Source organism: Lissotriton helveticus, chromosome 6 (assembly GCF_964261635.1).
Source record: "Lissotriton helveticus chromosome 6, aLisHel1.1, whole genome shotgun sequence".
NCBI lineage: Eukaryota > Metazoa > Chordata > Amphibia > Caudata > Salamandridae > Lissotriton > Lissotriton helveticus.
Genome location: NC_136067.1, coordinates 1,196,744,956 through 1,196,761,737, shown reverse-complemented (window position 1 = coordinate 1,196,761,737; position 16,782 = coordinate 1,196,744,956).

The following is a 16,782-nucleotide window of genomic DNA, read 5'->3' as shown; positions in this document are numbered from 1 at the left end:
CCGGCCAGTAGTATATTTTTTTGTAGGATTTCGTTTTGATAGCATATCTTATCTGTGACAGGCCTGTGAAACGCTCGGATTCACAGTGCACTGCTGATGCACTTAAGAGTGCGCGTTCAGTAGTGTGTGAACTCGAGTTTCCCTACTTTATTTTTCCTTGCAATATTATATAGCGCGAACTCGACAACATGGCATGAGCACAATTTGCATTACAGAAGAACACATTCATTTATGGTCGGCACGGGGAGACAAAGCGATTTGCCTTGAATCACAGGATGTTGAGCTGATGCCGAGATCGGAACCTAGCTCCCCAGCTCTACAGTTCGTAATTCTAGAACTTGTGGCGGGAGGTGTGTCTAAAAGTGTATGTCGGTGCTGGCCATCAATGAGAGAGACCTGTGCATTTTTCAAATCGGTGGTGAAAAAATATGAGTATGTTGCTGGAGATGTGGGCCGCCGTGCCACCAATGTACTTACCGGGGGAGGGTAAACACCCATTATTCCGCAACTTTCTTTCCGCATACCATCACTTCCCATACTTTCATTACGAAAGTACCATGACTCCGCAATGCCATTATAACGCATGGCATTACATTTTACATGCTTTTACCACGCATATATTTACAACGAAATTCGTTGTAAATGCATGAATGGTAAAATCATGTTTTTTTAATGTTTGGATAAGGTAGGTATGGGTATAGGGGTATATGTTTTGGGGTACTGAGGTATATGTTTTGGGGTGTTTGGTTATTTTAAGGGTTCAGATATAGTTTTGGGTTTTGGGGTACAGGGGTATTTTAAGGGTTCAGGGCTAGGTTTTGGTTTTGGGGTACAGGGTTATTTTAGGGTTCAGGGCTAGGTTTGGGTTTTGGGGTACAGGGTTATTTTAGGGTTCAGGGCTAGGTTTGGGTTTTGGGGTACAGGGGTATTTTTAGGGTTCAGGGGTAGGTTTGGGTTTTGAGGTACCGGGGTATTTATAGGGTTCAGGGCTAGGTTTGGGTTTTGGGGTACAGGGGTATTTTTAGGGTTTAGGGATAGGTTTGGGTTTTGGGGTACAGGGTATATTTATAGGGTTAAGATGGGTTAGTGTTTAAGGTTGTTGGGGTATTTTAGGGAGTAAGGGTGGGTAATGATTATGGGGTGCAGGGGTATTTAAAGGGAGCAGGGTGGACACCCGGATCTGGAATGTACAGAGCCTGGGAAGAAAAAACAATGAAATATTGGGCACAACGCTCACTTTTTTTCCTTAATCCCGCGCCCCGCACACGCCCACGCCCCAAGCACATGCCCCCAGCACACGATATGAGGCATGGCATGAAAGGCGGAACGTACCACACGCCCCCAGCGTTTGTCACACCCCCAGCACACGCCCACAGCACAACGCAGACACGCCCACAAGGGACTACTTTGCTGGCACGGTTCTTTTACCTTTTAAATGTATATGGTGGCGTCTGCATAGCCTATGTCCTTCTGCTGCAACTGCCCTTTCCAACGCTGAATTGGGTGTTGTGATTGGTGCTGTGGTTCCTGAGATTACCCGCCTCAAAGGTTTGGGCTCTCTCTTTATTATATTAGTATATATATATATATATATATATATATATATATATATATATATATATATATATATATATATATATATATATATATATATATATATATATATTACCTACTGGCGGTCGCCAGTAGGTATATATAGTTAGGATTTTTTCTCTATGGGATTTTTGAAAATTCTATGTCTAATAACTTTGGCGTTTGTGGACGGAATTGGCTGAAATTTTCAGGAAAATGGAACATTTTGTTTCTGAGCAGCCACTGAAAATTTGGGGGGGGTTTGTCAAGGGGGGGCTGAGAAAAAAGGGGGGTCCCAAAACGTGTTTTTAACATTGAGTTTTCCATAGGGCGGTTGGCCTCACTTTTAGCCAGAACGGCTGAATGGATTTGCACGAAACTTGGCAAAATTGTATGGACTGGTAGCCCGATGTGCCTTTGCTAGGTCTCAATATATGTGCTGCAGTGGATTTTGAGAAATTAACGTTCAAAAAAAGATATATATCTGTAACAGCGGACCGGGCAGCGCTCCAGTTCGCGTACTTTTCGCGTTACGGAGCTTTGTGAAGCGAAGCTGATTGGTTCTCCGGCGTCTGTAAACATTCCAAACAGTCCGTAGCGGCCGCCATCTTGTCTCTCGGTAGGATCGAGAGACAAGAGGAGGCCAAAGCGAAGGGGCAAATGACCATAAGGGGGCATAGTAGATCCTCCCTGACCCCCTAGGTTTGATGTGGAGGTTTTAAAAGGGCCCCGCGGGGCAAAAAAAAAAAAAATTATAATAATCGAACGGCTGAATGGATTTGCACGAAACTTGGCAAAATATTAGGGACTGGTAGCCTGATGTGCCTTTGCTAGGTCTCAATATATGTGCTCCAGTGGATTTTGAGAAATTAACGTTCAAAAAAGATATATATCTGTAACAGCGCTCCGCTTCGCGTACTTTTCGCGTTACGGAGCTTTGCGAAGCTGATTGGTTCTCCGGCGTCTGTAAACATTCCAAACAGTCCGTAGCGGCCGTCATCTTGTCTCTCGGTAGGATCGAGAGACAAGAGGAGGCCAAAGCGAAGGGGCAAATGACCATAAGGGGGCATAGTAGATTCTCCCTGACCTCTTAGGTTTGATGTACCATTTTGCCAAGTTTGGTGTAATTCCGTTCAGCCATTAAGGCTGTAGACGTATCTAAATGTCCTATGGAAAATTGCATGGGGAAAACACATTTGAAAGTGTTGAAATTTAGAACCAATTAAAATGTTACTTTGGTTTTGTATTTGTGTGTGATGAAAGTTAATTGGTTATGTATATATCTAAAATGAGAGGAAACCACAGCCCTTTTGTGATACTACTGTCTGAGGTATATTTGTGAGGAATTTTTGGTGCTCAATTTCTGGTGTTTGATTTACACAGTACTAACACTTCTCCTACTTTTAAAAAGGTGAGTTGTTAATTTGTAAGGGGAACTATGTTGTATACTTTAAGATAATTTGAAAAATGTTTTCTGTTATTTATTTACAGTCCTTCTGTTATACTAAATACTTGATAAAGTTAGTTTTATATTATGTATTACTAAAAACGATAAATGAAAGTGATTATTTTTTTCTGCAATTTACAGCAAGCAATTTCAAAATAAAATGGCTCACAATGAAGAGACCGTGGCAATTTCTTTTGAATTATCCACTACATTGATTGAAATTGACAGCACCAATAATGAAATATTCTCACAAGGAGGAGATGACTTGAATGATTTTTTTGATCAATCTCTTGACGGCGAATTTATCGAATGTTTGGAGACCATAGAGTTACAAGAATCAACATTGCAGACTTTTCATGAGGAGATTCCTGATGAGATGATTGAAGAGGAAATTCCTGATGAGGACATGTTACTAGTTCTTTCAAATTTTGAAAATTCAGAAGAATAAATTTATATTTAGAAATCAAAAATTGTTTGAGACATTATTCATTTTTATTTTTAATTTATGAGGTTGTAGCGAAGTGATTGTAGTATAAAATGAGAATTATAGTATAGAGTGCAACATTTTTATGTTACATGGTAAGTTTACTCATATTTACTTTCCTTCTCCCACTATATTATCTCCAATGTGTATTTGACATCTCTTCTTCATCTCCGGCCTCCTTTCTCTCACTGTCTGTGTCTGATGCATCTTATCGCTGCCATTTTGTGTAATTACAGAAGACAGTAAAATAAAATAGTTCGGACCGTGAAAAGGGGGCAAAGTAGAGTACCCCTCACCCCCTAGGCCTTCTCAGGCGGTCCCAAAAGGATCAGTTTCTGTTTTCCTGAGAGATTATGGTATGAGTTCCATATACCACAATAACTTGCATTACAACATGCAAGATATCTATCTCCTATTACCAACTTTTGGAGATATTCGCGCTAAGCGCGAATATCTTCAAAAACTAACACCTGCCCTGAGCAGTTCTTAGCCATGTTATCCAATGGGAGGTGGATAACATGGCTAAGAGCATTAGCTCGGTAATGCATGAATATCGCTGACTTTTTAGCGATATTCATGCATTGCGGCCGTTTTTTATCGCATTTGCGATAAACCTTGATAATAGCAAGGTTTATCTGCGATAATTTCTGACGATGCTTAGCGGTAAAGAATTCGTTGCTAAGCATCGTTAGCGATAAATATCGCTTAACTTTGGTAATATGCACCAACGTCTGTTAACGTTCGATTCGAAGGAAATGAGGAAGTGTTGAAAAACATTGTCTGCGCCATCTTGCCTTTTTTGAAATGCCACACTTTTGTCGTGCACGGCAGCCATTTTAGATGCCTTGACCAGACCCACTCTCTGCACGCTGTTGATCCGTAGCATGGCTCCCCACCCTTGCAAGCATCTTCCCCAGGCACTGGTCACCCCCGCTCTCTGTCTTATGCATCGGCAATAAACCTCCCCCCATCTGCGCTGCTCTTCCCTGAGAATCACACTCTGTGCCCGCCCGACACCTCCCTTTCGCCCTATTCACTACCGCACCCTCTGACACTCCTCTTCCTCTGTGTCCGATTGTCCAGGCTATCAGCTAGCCCTGCAGATGTAGTTTATGGCCCCAGCTGTAAAGAATCACCCCTCTTCAAAGGAGTTATAGTAGATCAAGGCCCACACCCGATGAGATCCGTCAAACCACACGCGTTCCTACTATCTGAAAACCATCCTGTATTGTGATTGGGGAGGGGACCGAGCCTGAAGCGGAAGATTCCAGGGATGACTCTTTGTACATCAAAGTTTTTACAATTATGTGTCACATTAAAAATATATAGCACTCCAACAAAGTAGTAGGAATATAAAACTTTAATAACTTATAAATATATACAACAAAATAAAAACAGTAAAAACATTTAAACAATGAAGAGACCGTGGCAATTTCTTTTGAATTATCCACTACATTTAATGAAATTGACAGCACCAATAATGAAATATTCTCACAAGGAGGAGATGACTTGAATGATTTTTTTGATCAATCTCTTGATGGCGAATTTATCGAATGTTTGGAGACCATAGAGTTGCAAGAATCATCATTGCAGACTTTTCATGAGGAGATTCCTGATGAGATGATTGAAGAGGAAATTCCTGATGAGGACATGTTACTAGTTCTTTCAAATTATGAAAATTCAGAAGATCTTGCCTGGGTGCCGCACTGATTTGGGTATCCGGCGTGGGGCGTCCCGGGGGGTGGGTTGTCAGTAGCGGTCTGTTGTGCGAATAGTTCCAAGGCAGCAGAACGCGCTGAAATCTGGATGGCACGAAGGTGATGTCTAGTAAGTTGCGGCCCAGCAAATAACGGCGTGGGGCGCCGCGGGGGGGGGAGGCAGTCCAAAGTTCCGTTAAAAGGGCAAAGGAAAGGATCGGTGGTTTGAACCATCAGTCAAAAAGGGGAGGGGGTGCAACAATTTTTCCTACCGGGTCACACTGTGCTTTCACCGGAACTGAGGTCTGCAGGTTTCTAGTCTTTCAAACTGAGGCTGGCGCCAGCATGGGAGTGCCGACGTCCCGCGGCTACAGTTTCGTCACTCCACGGGCGATCATGGCAGTCATTCCCCATCGGGGGTGTCTGCGGGGGTCGGGGACTCCCGCGGCTCCTCTAGAATCTTCAAGGTCGTGGAGGACTACGGTGGTGGAGTCAACCAGTGACCGGGCCATTTTGTCGTGTATTTCTATAGGTTCTGAATCAGTCCCCCTATTCCTGACCCTATTCTGGTTAAACTAACTATCAAGTTAACTAACAGTCAGCCCATGAGGCATGAAAACCCCCATGATGCAGATACCGTTATCTGACGCAGTCACACTACGGCACAGGAACGTGTTATCTGATTAGGTCATAACGCTTGAGATCTAATTAGACAAGCGACATTCCTCCAGCCCCTGATAAGGCATACGACGTTCTCATAACAAATCAAACCTATGACAACCTGGATAATCCGTGCGGCCATTGTTTTGATTTCACAGAGAACTTTAGTAAAGAATGTGCTAACGAGCAAGTCGTATGACATCTTTATTGACGTATCTATGTCCATCCTTACGTCAATCTCGGCACCTTTAAGGTATAAATATTGCCGACCTTGCCCTATGCAAACACACGCGTGGTGACAAGACGGAGCAGCCATACTTGCCGAAGCCGAGAACAGAAGCAGACCCCGCTGGCAGCAGCCCCGCCTTCCTGACGCGCTGAGAGACGCGCTGCTATCTCAAGCCGAGAGACCCAGCACCGGCGCTTCCGGGTAGCCCTCGCAGGCAGCCTGGAATATCGAGAGCAGAGAAAGAGATACCATTCCTCATCCATCCTAAATTCCAGGTACAGAACTGAATAACCCCTCACAGAGAATTCTTTAGTTATTCACTTGGCAAAAACAAACTTAACTTAAACTGTAACTTTCTATTCCCGCCCACGCATTAGGCTTAGGTCAGGTACACGGGGTAGGCGTATTTAGAAACACCAGTTGAGTACGTTTAGTCAAATGTATATGTGTATGTAAATATATTTTAATCATTTTAAACATCATATGGCTCAGAAACCATATCAATGTTTTTACAGTATTATTTTATACTATTGCTTTTAATGTATGCACTTTACTTAACTATAAGTATTGCAATAATATCGATCCATTTCTCTTGTACGAGAAAAGAGACTGATCAATAAATAACACCTTTTTATTGAACACGCCCGTCTCTTCCTTTTCTCTACATTCTGATGAGACTAAGAATGCACGTACTGACTGAGTAAAATAATTGCCTTGTGCTCACACGACTCTTGAGATTGACTCTTGATTAGGGGAGAGCAAAGTTGTCATGTTCTATGGTTGTCAGAAACTAAATCCATTCTTGTCTAATCAGGGGAGGTAATTCTTTCCTGAACATTCGAGAAAGTTTCTAGCGAACTCTGAGCTTAGCTGGCAAACCCAAAAATTAAGTCTAGTATCGACAGTAGTAGACCTAGTTAACGTCTGGCCTAGGCCTTTACTGCTGTAGGTACTATTCCAATGCGCAGAGCCTATTGGGAAAATAGGAGCTACACTACATGGCGCCCAACGTGTTTGGAAAGGGCGATAAAACTAACGTAAGACATTTAGAGTAACTCAGTCGTGCTTTCTCACTCAGACCCCTTTTCCCAAATACTCCAAAGACGTCTGGAGTGGGTGAAAGGTATATCCTCCAAAACCTCGCAGGAGGGAACTCCTATGTATGGTTTTTGGTCAAGTCAACGTTGAAGGATAAAAACAGTTCCAAAATATTGTGCATCTAATCTTTGTTCCATAAGAAACCTGATCTGCAAATAGACATAATATCATCCTGTCTGTAAAATGGGAGACAGTGATGAAGAAAGAGAGGCAGTTAGATTAGCAACTGAACTCGCAGATGCTGATGCTACCATGCAAGCAGCAGACCCGAATATAACACTCATTCCGGTCATTAAAAGGAGATCTATAACCTTAAAACTTATAGAAAATGGACTGACACCTAGAGGTGGCACAGTCATATTCGTAATTGAGGCACACGAATATCAGCAGACAGAGGTATACTATACATGGATACATTTTCCAGCAGCAAATGCTGTAACAAAGTACTTCCACTATTACAAAGTAGAGGAACCTCCTGAAACATACACTCCTTTCGAGGAGGTGGAAGTACCACTCAAATTCCAAGAGCATTTGCTCTTATTTGATGGCGCCCTAAAACATAATAATCACATTACAAGGCTCGGTCCTTTAGGAAGACCAGGAGCAACGTGGCCGGTCTTAGCCGGATACACACCACATCCAGACATCGACGAGATGCCTGCACCACAGCTGTTAATACAGATAAAACAATTACTAAAAATTCACAGACAATTAGTTCAGTATGTGATGCGGACTTCTACAATTCAGCCAGCGATTAAACTACCACAGCTGACCCCTCACCAGGGGAACACAAATAAAATCACACCACAGAACATCCAATCCTGCCTAGGTAAAGTTCCAGCTAAACGGGAACAAATACCATTCTGGTTGGCACAGAAAGTCACCCAAATAGAGGCGGTGTTTCCTGACACCACCCCGCTAGAAAAACACAGGATTCTGACTATATGTCTCCCAATGGGAATCGCACCACACATTGAGGACTGTGACACTTGGGGTACAGTCTTTGCTTCCATCTACACAAAAACGCACGGTGTTCCATCCATTTCGGTGATACCAGATGTGCTAAAACAAATTCAAGATGAATACGGTCCAGAACCTGCTTTAACTCTTGGTATGAAATTACTGAAAGACTTCAAGCAGGTCTCGGCTATATTACTAGCCAACATAAAAGGTGAAGCAGCAAACGTGGCGATCCACCAGAGGTTAAAAGAGACAGATATAGCAGACCAACCAGCTGAAATTGCCAGAATCATAGAAAAATCCTATGAAGAACTAGGCAGAGATAGTCTAGGTGGAATACCAGTAAAACCGCAACTGACTACAAGTCCAGAAAAAATATTTTTTAATAATAATAATTCACCAAAAAAGAACTGGGATGGAAACAAACAATCCAATCCTAAAGAAAAGAAATTCCAGTCCCGAGGAAGGTCTCCTAGGCGAAGAGAGAAATCTCCAAACCAAAGACAGAGGTCACCGCAGAGTGACCCCTCTGGGAATAGATATAACCTTAGAAATAGGGATAATATTAAAAAACCTGATAGATATCAAGACATTGATACACGTCCCTCTCAATCTTTTCAGAATTCCTCGCAGAAATCGGAAAGAAGAGGACGATCAGAAGAGCACGCCAAGTCCAAAGACAAGGAACCTGCTCAACTGAAAAAGAAATTACTATTTCCAAAAAAGAAGGTAGCCAGTATCAAGGTAGTTAACAATGCCGAGAATACTGAGGACACAACTGAAAAACGGAGAGTGGGCTCAGACAATGCTAGACAGCGCAGCAGAGGTGAGCATAGCTCGCAAAGTCCTTATGAATCATCTGGAGACAGTGGACACGAATGAATACCTTCAAGTGGAAACTGCGAACACCAGAGTTAGCAAGCCCCACAAGATATACGAGATAACATTACGTATAGAGGGAAATAAGACTAGGAAAATAAGGGGACTATTTTGGGATAACCTCTCCAAAGGCTATGGCATCCTTCTAGCTGAAAAAGACTGGCCACCAGAGTTTGTCAGGGAGTGCCCTCATGGCGAAGAAGTAATTATGCCTGCCTTCTCGAATCAAATCCCGATTCATAAAAAATATACACTTGCTAGAAAGTGGGCAGTGGCCTTAGCACCTGCTTTATATAAAAATCATGTAGGATGGGATGAGGATTCTCCTCCTCACAAAATCCAGTTAAAATCACAACCTACTGCACAAAGGCAGTACCCAATTAAGCAAGAAGCTAAAAAACAAGTAAATGAAATACTAGATCAGCTAGAATACCAGGGGGTGATTGAAACTTGCACCTCACAAATGAACAATCCTTTGTTTCCGGTCTCCAAACCAGACAATTCATATCGTCTAGTTTTGGATTACCGACACCTTAACACATGTTGCAAAACTTTTGCAGTGCAAAACTCACACAGTGCTGCACTAATGAATAACATAGTGCGCAAAAAATACAAAACAACCTTGGACATCTCCAATGGATTCTTTTGTCAAAACATAGCACCAGAAAGCAGATATTTAACGGCATTCTCAGTAAATGGCACTCAAAAACAATTCTGTCGGTTAGCCCAGGGGTACAAGAACAGCCCGGGGGTATTCTCAGCGAGAGTAACAGAATTACTACAACTATATGATGATGAAGCATTATCTTATGTTGATGACATTTACTTAACAGATGATGACTTGGAGACTCACTTGAAAAGAGTGAACACCATAATACTTGGGTTCGCTGCAGAGGGTTACAAATTCAACTTTAAAAAGTCCAGAATTGCCCATCTGACAGTCCTATTTTTAGGATATGAGTTATCAAGTGAAGGCAAAAGCCTGGCTGACAATTTCCTAGAGAAATGTGCCGTACTCCAAGCACCTAGAACACTAAAAAACCTACAGTCAATTCTAGGCTTCCTAAATTTCGGAAGAACTTACATTGCAAATTACGCAGAAAGGGTCAAACCCCTTTATGATCTAATTAAACCAGACTTTAAAAGATCCAGTTGGACTCAAACACACACAGAAATTTTGAGATCCTTACAAACAGACATGCTAATTAAAACAAAATTAGAAACCCGTGATAATACACGCAACCTTGTGATCCGAGTCATCCCAGGGAGATGCGGATTCACATACCTAACCTCTAATGAGGGAGATAAGGTACCAATTGCATTCAAATCACACATGTACACAGAAGCTGAACAGAAATTCAGTAATACAGAAAAAATCATTCGTGCAGTTCAAACCGCAATAGCTAGAGAAAAAGACATAGCTGACGGTAGACATATCACAGTCAGAACAGCAGAATCAGCCTTTGAGGCACTAACAACACCGTGTAATTTACCCACTACAACATTGAATCCGGAATGGATACAATGGGTGAATTCAATCACAACGGACAAAGTATACTACTACTTTGACCCAGAACTAGAAGAATTAAAAAATCTAAAATATGAAAAGACGTATCCTCTGCCAATCGACATTCTGCCTCTACGACATTACGCCTGTGTAATCTATACAGACGGACATGCTCAACCATCCGTTTGGGGAGAACAAGCATACAACCCCACATGTGAGATTACAAAAGAAGTGTGGCGCGGAGGTAAATTAAAACCTCTATTAACAAAATCACACTCAGTAGAAACTAATTCAGAAAAACAAACTGAAATAATCGCATTGAAAATGGCGCTAGATAATGCGGATCGCGAATTCCCGACACTTATAGTGTCAGATTCATATTACTGCGTCAAAGCATATAACAGGGATTTGCAGATATGGATTCAGAACGGTTACAAAGATGACACAGATGCACCAATAAAGCAGAGACTGCTCTGGGAACAAGTAGCTCTTTTGAAAAAAGAACTACCAAAGACTCACGTGACTCACTCACTGAGTCATCAGCGTGATGGCGTTCACGTTGTAGGGAATTCATTGGCTGAAACAGCCGCAGCGGCAGCCACTAAATCGGCTCCCGTAGTTCGAAAAAAGCGTACATTAAAATACATTGACGGCGAAACATTGCTGGCAGTGAAAACGTCATCAAAAGGCGACTGCTCAGCGTTACCGATCAACTATCCACTCAATTATACATACATAATCGATGCAAACTCCGTCCCTTTTGCTCGAATCCCTGGAGTGGGGGATAGAGTGATTCCAAACATGGACAGGAGAAGCTTGTTAATCGCAGACGCACATATGGGTGAGGGTCTTGGACACCTCAAACTAAAAGATTCTCTGGAAGATTTACAATCACGGTACTGGTGGCCAGGCATGAGCCTACATCATACCATGTTTGTAAAAAACTGCCCAAACTGCAACAGAAATCGCAGTGGGGAGAGAAAAAATAAAATACAATGGAATCTGACTGCAGTTAACATCACCAGTAAGAAGAATGGCTTGCGATTAACATATACAGGCTAGTTTCCACTTATATTGTAGATCACCAGCGCTCGGCTGACGTCCGAACTGTTATAAAAGATTTGCGAGTCTTTATCGGCACATACGCAATTGGCATGCTGCATTCGGCCAATGGTCCTGCTTTTAGCTCTCGGGCTTATAAGGAGGCCATGGTCAGCATGGGCGTGCAATTGCGGTACTCTTGTCCATTTCACCCTGAGGGGAACGGAATTGTTGAAAGAAAAAACCGTGACATAAAGCAATCTATAACGGCAAAGGTATTAGGTTCGGGAGCTGGGTGGGTCAAACATCTAATAAGTGTCCAACGTAGTCTAAATAACTTGCCAAGAAATTCTCTGAAGGGATTCAGTCCGTACGAATTATTATTCGGAACTAGGATGTTGATCTCTGACCTTGATAGTCAGACTTCAGTGGTAATAGAAAAAACCTTTGATGTCAAAGACCGTTTGGCTATTTTGCAGGACTTAAACAAAACAAGAAAAGACCTGAGCAACATACAGTTGAAACAACAGCCAACAACCACTGAAGAATCACCACCTGTCCCAGCAAGACCTGTCTGGATTCCAAAAGTCGGGGATCTAGTCAGGGAGAAGATCGCGGTAAAGAAGGAATTTGGGCCTTCTTACAGAAAAGCAGTTCCTGTCTTGTCTGTCAACGGGACAAGATCAGTTGTACTACCGCCACTTGCTGGAAAAAAGGAGAACCGAGTTGTATCCATCGACCTGGTAAAACCACAACATGTGGCCGATAACAAACAGTAGGCCAAGTGGACTCCCAATAAGTAGCAGAACACCAAGGTTCGCTACCAGTACAGAGGTCCTAACAAAGAGGCTCATCACATTCGAAACGCCTACAGAAGAACAACAAGGACTATGCAACAATGCAATAGAACTCAGACCTCTGAAAACCCAAATAAAGACATTTAGCAGAGACACACCAATCTATACTGAAGTACCAAGTGAAAATGCAAGAAACAAAAATCCTGAACCAATTGGAACAATTGACAGAACTGCATCCGGGTACTTCATCAACTTCGATGATTCCTCTGAAGGCTTCAGTGAATCAAAGACACAGCCATCATCCAAATCCTTTAAAGACAAAGCGAAGGAACTTTTGAAACAACTGAAAGAAACATATCTGATTTCTCCATGGATTGAATTTTGGGTGGGTTTTGGTGCATTTATCCTCATACTTTGGCTCATCATGGTATTTACTTTGGGACGCTTCATTGAGGGAAAATATGCTAAAATGGACACAGCAAGTCAGAACATCAACTTGGTCCTCAAACCACACACATCTTCCCACGTCGAGAAAAGAGAACTTTCTTCAGAACTTTCTTCAGCCAACTTCACAGCAATTCCGATACCTGGTGGGGTAGCCTGGGACAACACTGACTATGAAATTTATGGTCCGGTCGAGATCCTGAAATATCCACACCAAATCAAGATCTCCTTGAGTGACTTTGCAAAACCAAACTCATTTGCTGATGATCGGGACTTCGAAAGTATTAACAACATGATGTCTGACTTAGTAATGTCTGCTAAATTTACAAAACATGATTATTTGCAAGGTTCTACAAATTATGATAGTATGTATTGCTATAACCATTATGGTAACCATTTCTTGCATAAATCTGCACAACCTAGAAATGTTTTAAATTATAATCAATGGGAACATTGTGCTACACCTCCAAAAGGGAGCTCTAGAACCGTTTATGACAAATATTCATATTTCTCAGGTTTTAACATAAGTAATGCTGAAACATTTTATTTTAAATTGTCAAATAAGACAGGGATGAAAACCATGATAACCAACACAAAATTGATATATTCAGATTCATTCTTTGAAAAAATGAATACTTTTGGATTTGATTATTGGGACAAAAATGTTGATTTGAAAAGTGTTTGGGGTACAAAAGAATGGCAAGTACAGGGTTTAGAAGCTTTGTTTAGAGCCTGCATGATCCCAGAACAAATGATATTTTTAAATGACACTGTTCAACAAACCACCTGTCTTGGCTTAGCCAAAATCAAAGATTTAAATAGCCCGTCTATTCCAAAGCCAACAATGTTTAGCAATAACTCTGATACAGATGAAGAAATAGACGTAAACCATATACTTAACCAAAACAGAACACATCCTGATTGGAAACAATGGTTGATCTGGCCCACAGATACAAATCACTGTCAAGATAGATTCCTGAATAAAACACGGGGTTTCAAAATGACCAGGCCAGACCCTAGATATCCCCAAAGACATCACCCAGGGATAATAACAACCTACAGTGTGGGCAAATTATGCCTTCAATGGCTACAAACTTCCACACTGCCTGAAATTAAGCAACACCTAACTTTACTTACTGATGGTGCTGACTTGCGTGATTTCATTCTGGGACCACGCAAACAGCGTCAAAAGCGTTTCATAACAGCCTCTGTATATGCAGCATACAATGAGGCCTGGAAGGTTACTCAAATTGAAACAGCAGAAAGAATACGTGAAATTGACCGTATTCATTTGGAAAAATCACTTTCTGTAGTGGACAATGGGTTAATGACTCTGTCCTCCAGAATGTTTTCATTGGACAGCATTGTGTCTTCAGCAATCGATATATTATCGCAAGACTTACTGTTATTACAACATGGTCAGTCACAATTGCGTTCTATTGTACAGCTTGGCTGGACGTTACAAAATCTGCGTTCAGGCTATGTGCCTTGGCGTTTAATCAACACAACGTCACTATTCCAAATCTTTAACCTTACTGATAGACAAATCGGTATGGCGCAAAAGAGTGCTGATTATACAATCTTGAGCATTGAAAAACTAGAAAGATTACCAATGACAATGTCAGAACGACCTGTCAGTGAATGGATAATCCACGGAATCATAAATATTCCAATCTCAACCTTCAGGTTTCAATACTGCCAAAAATATATACAGGCTGGCATGTACGAGAAATTGGGAAAGGGGTACCTTAAAACAACTTGGAACCTGCCCTATTCACATGCATGTGTCAGTAATAAAGGACAGAAAGTGTTTCTTAGTGGCAACAATTGTGCTATGTCACTAAGCGGCACGCTTCTGTGTAACGGTATTAGTTTGCACGGAGCCTGTGAAGGGAATTCATACAACCTTACATGTCACCAGCAAGGCGCACCTGCAACTGAAATAGAACCATTCTTTCAAAGACTCTATAATGGGAGTTACATTCTTATTGTAGACCGCAGATGTTGTAGTCTTATGCCCGGGACTCCTTATCTAGTAACTACAACGGCGAAGGTCAAGTGCTGTGGACGTTCTTTGTTCCCCAGCTCCTTTCCAGACAGGGAGGCAAGGGCATGGCCCAGTTTGAAAATTACTTCTATTCGAATAGACACTTTAAGCAGAATGAAAACAGTGCTTCTTCAGACGCCTACAAGGCTCACGTCATCAAAAGAAACGTATGATCTACAAGTCGCAAGGACGACTGCAGAGATACATACATTATTATCAACTAATTCCCCCGTACATTTCGCGGAAATCCTGAGCAAAATCTTAAATATTTCTGATACCACTGGGGTCTCAAAGGTATTTAAGACAGTATTTTCGATGGCATTAACACCATTCAAAGCCATACTGGGTATTTTTCCAGATTTCGTCCATTCGATTTTTGGCGGACTTCCCCTGATCCTGGGACTAATTGCAGGAATCCTTTTCCTAGTCCTTATTTTTCGTTATGGCAACCCATGTCACAGATCAAACTCTCGCGACAATGGAAGATACGATCCTAGCCATTGGATACCGGGACCGGATATCAAAAATCCTGGGACTCTCCCGGCTTAGAGACCTGAACATGACTTGGTTTCTATCATTTCGACCAATGTGGCAAAGGTGTGTTTTACCTGTACTAAGGTGTCTGCTATGCGGAGAAGAATGCGTGTTAGACACCTGTCTGACGCTACAATCGGATGCACCAGTGGATGCAGATACACTGTTGGTTCCTACCAAGGTTCACGCTTTGTGCTGCCCTCAAAGGCTGCCAATCCTGATGACGGCATTCCTGGAATCTTCACCACTACGATTGAAGAGTAGTGAAGTTCAAGATGAAAGCAGCATCGAACAGGTACGACCTTCTGTCAGCAATGCAATTCAGAATGTCAATGGAGACAATCATGCGCATGAATGCATGGTTACCCCTATTTCCGACTTAGTGGAACTTTCCCATGAAGCTGTTGACAGTTTTTTCGAAAGCCTGAATGATATGATGTTCTCTCCAGAACAGAAATAGAGACTTTTGAGTAAACTCGCACACGGCGTTCCCTGAATTCGGCCTTCAACTTTAAAAATAAAGTCACATGAACAGTTTCCCTCCAGCACACGGACAGCAATTTTTTCAGCATGCCCCTTAAAATATTTTTCTACATATTTTTTCCCGGGACACTGATCTTCTGCTTAACCGCATGCGTGCGGGCGGAATTCCGCCCGTACGCTGGGTTTTGCGGAATCGCACTTTACGTGACGAGCTGGGCTCGTCATGAGCGTGCGAGGAGGCTACGCCATGACGAGCCCAGCTCGTCATGAGCGTCGAAGGGTTAAAGTAAGAAACTATTCCTAGAGAACTAAAATTTCTATTCTTAGATACTTTATAGACTTTATAGACTTAGCTGCCCGCTGGTATGTTCACAAATATATTTTATTATGTGATGAAATGGTCTCGAACTTCCTTTCTGTATAGCCATATTAAGAGCCATTTCATGTGTATTTCTCATATACCAATAAGCAATAATGCATAACAATGCGTGTTTACTTTTGCATTTAATTCATAGCTTAAGTGCATACAATATATATGACTGCAATTTTTCAGTATATTTGAAAATTTCAAAATGCATTTATGTCTTTTCGGGGTGGTAAGGTATACACTATACTCTATAGTATGTTGTACTATGTTATACTATGCATAGATTAGTAGATATGACCATAGTTAGCGTGGAGTGGGTGTCGTGTATTTCTATAGGTTCTGAATCAGTCCCCCTATTCCTGACCCTATTCTGGTTAAACTAACTATCAAGTTAACTAACAGTCAGCCCATGAGGCATGAAAACCCCCATGATGCAGATACCGTTATCTGACGCAGTCACACTACGGCACAGGAACGTGTTATCTGATTAGGTCATAACGCTAGAGATCTAATTAGACAAGCGACATTCCTCCAGC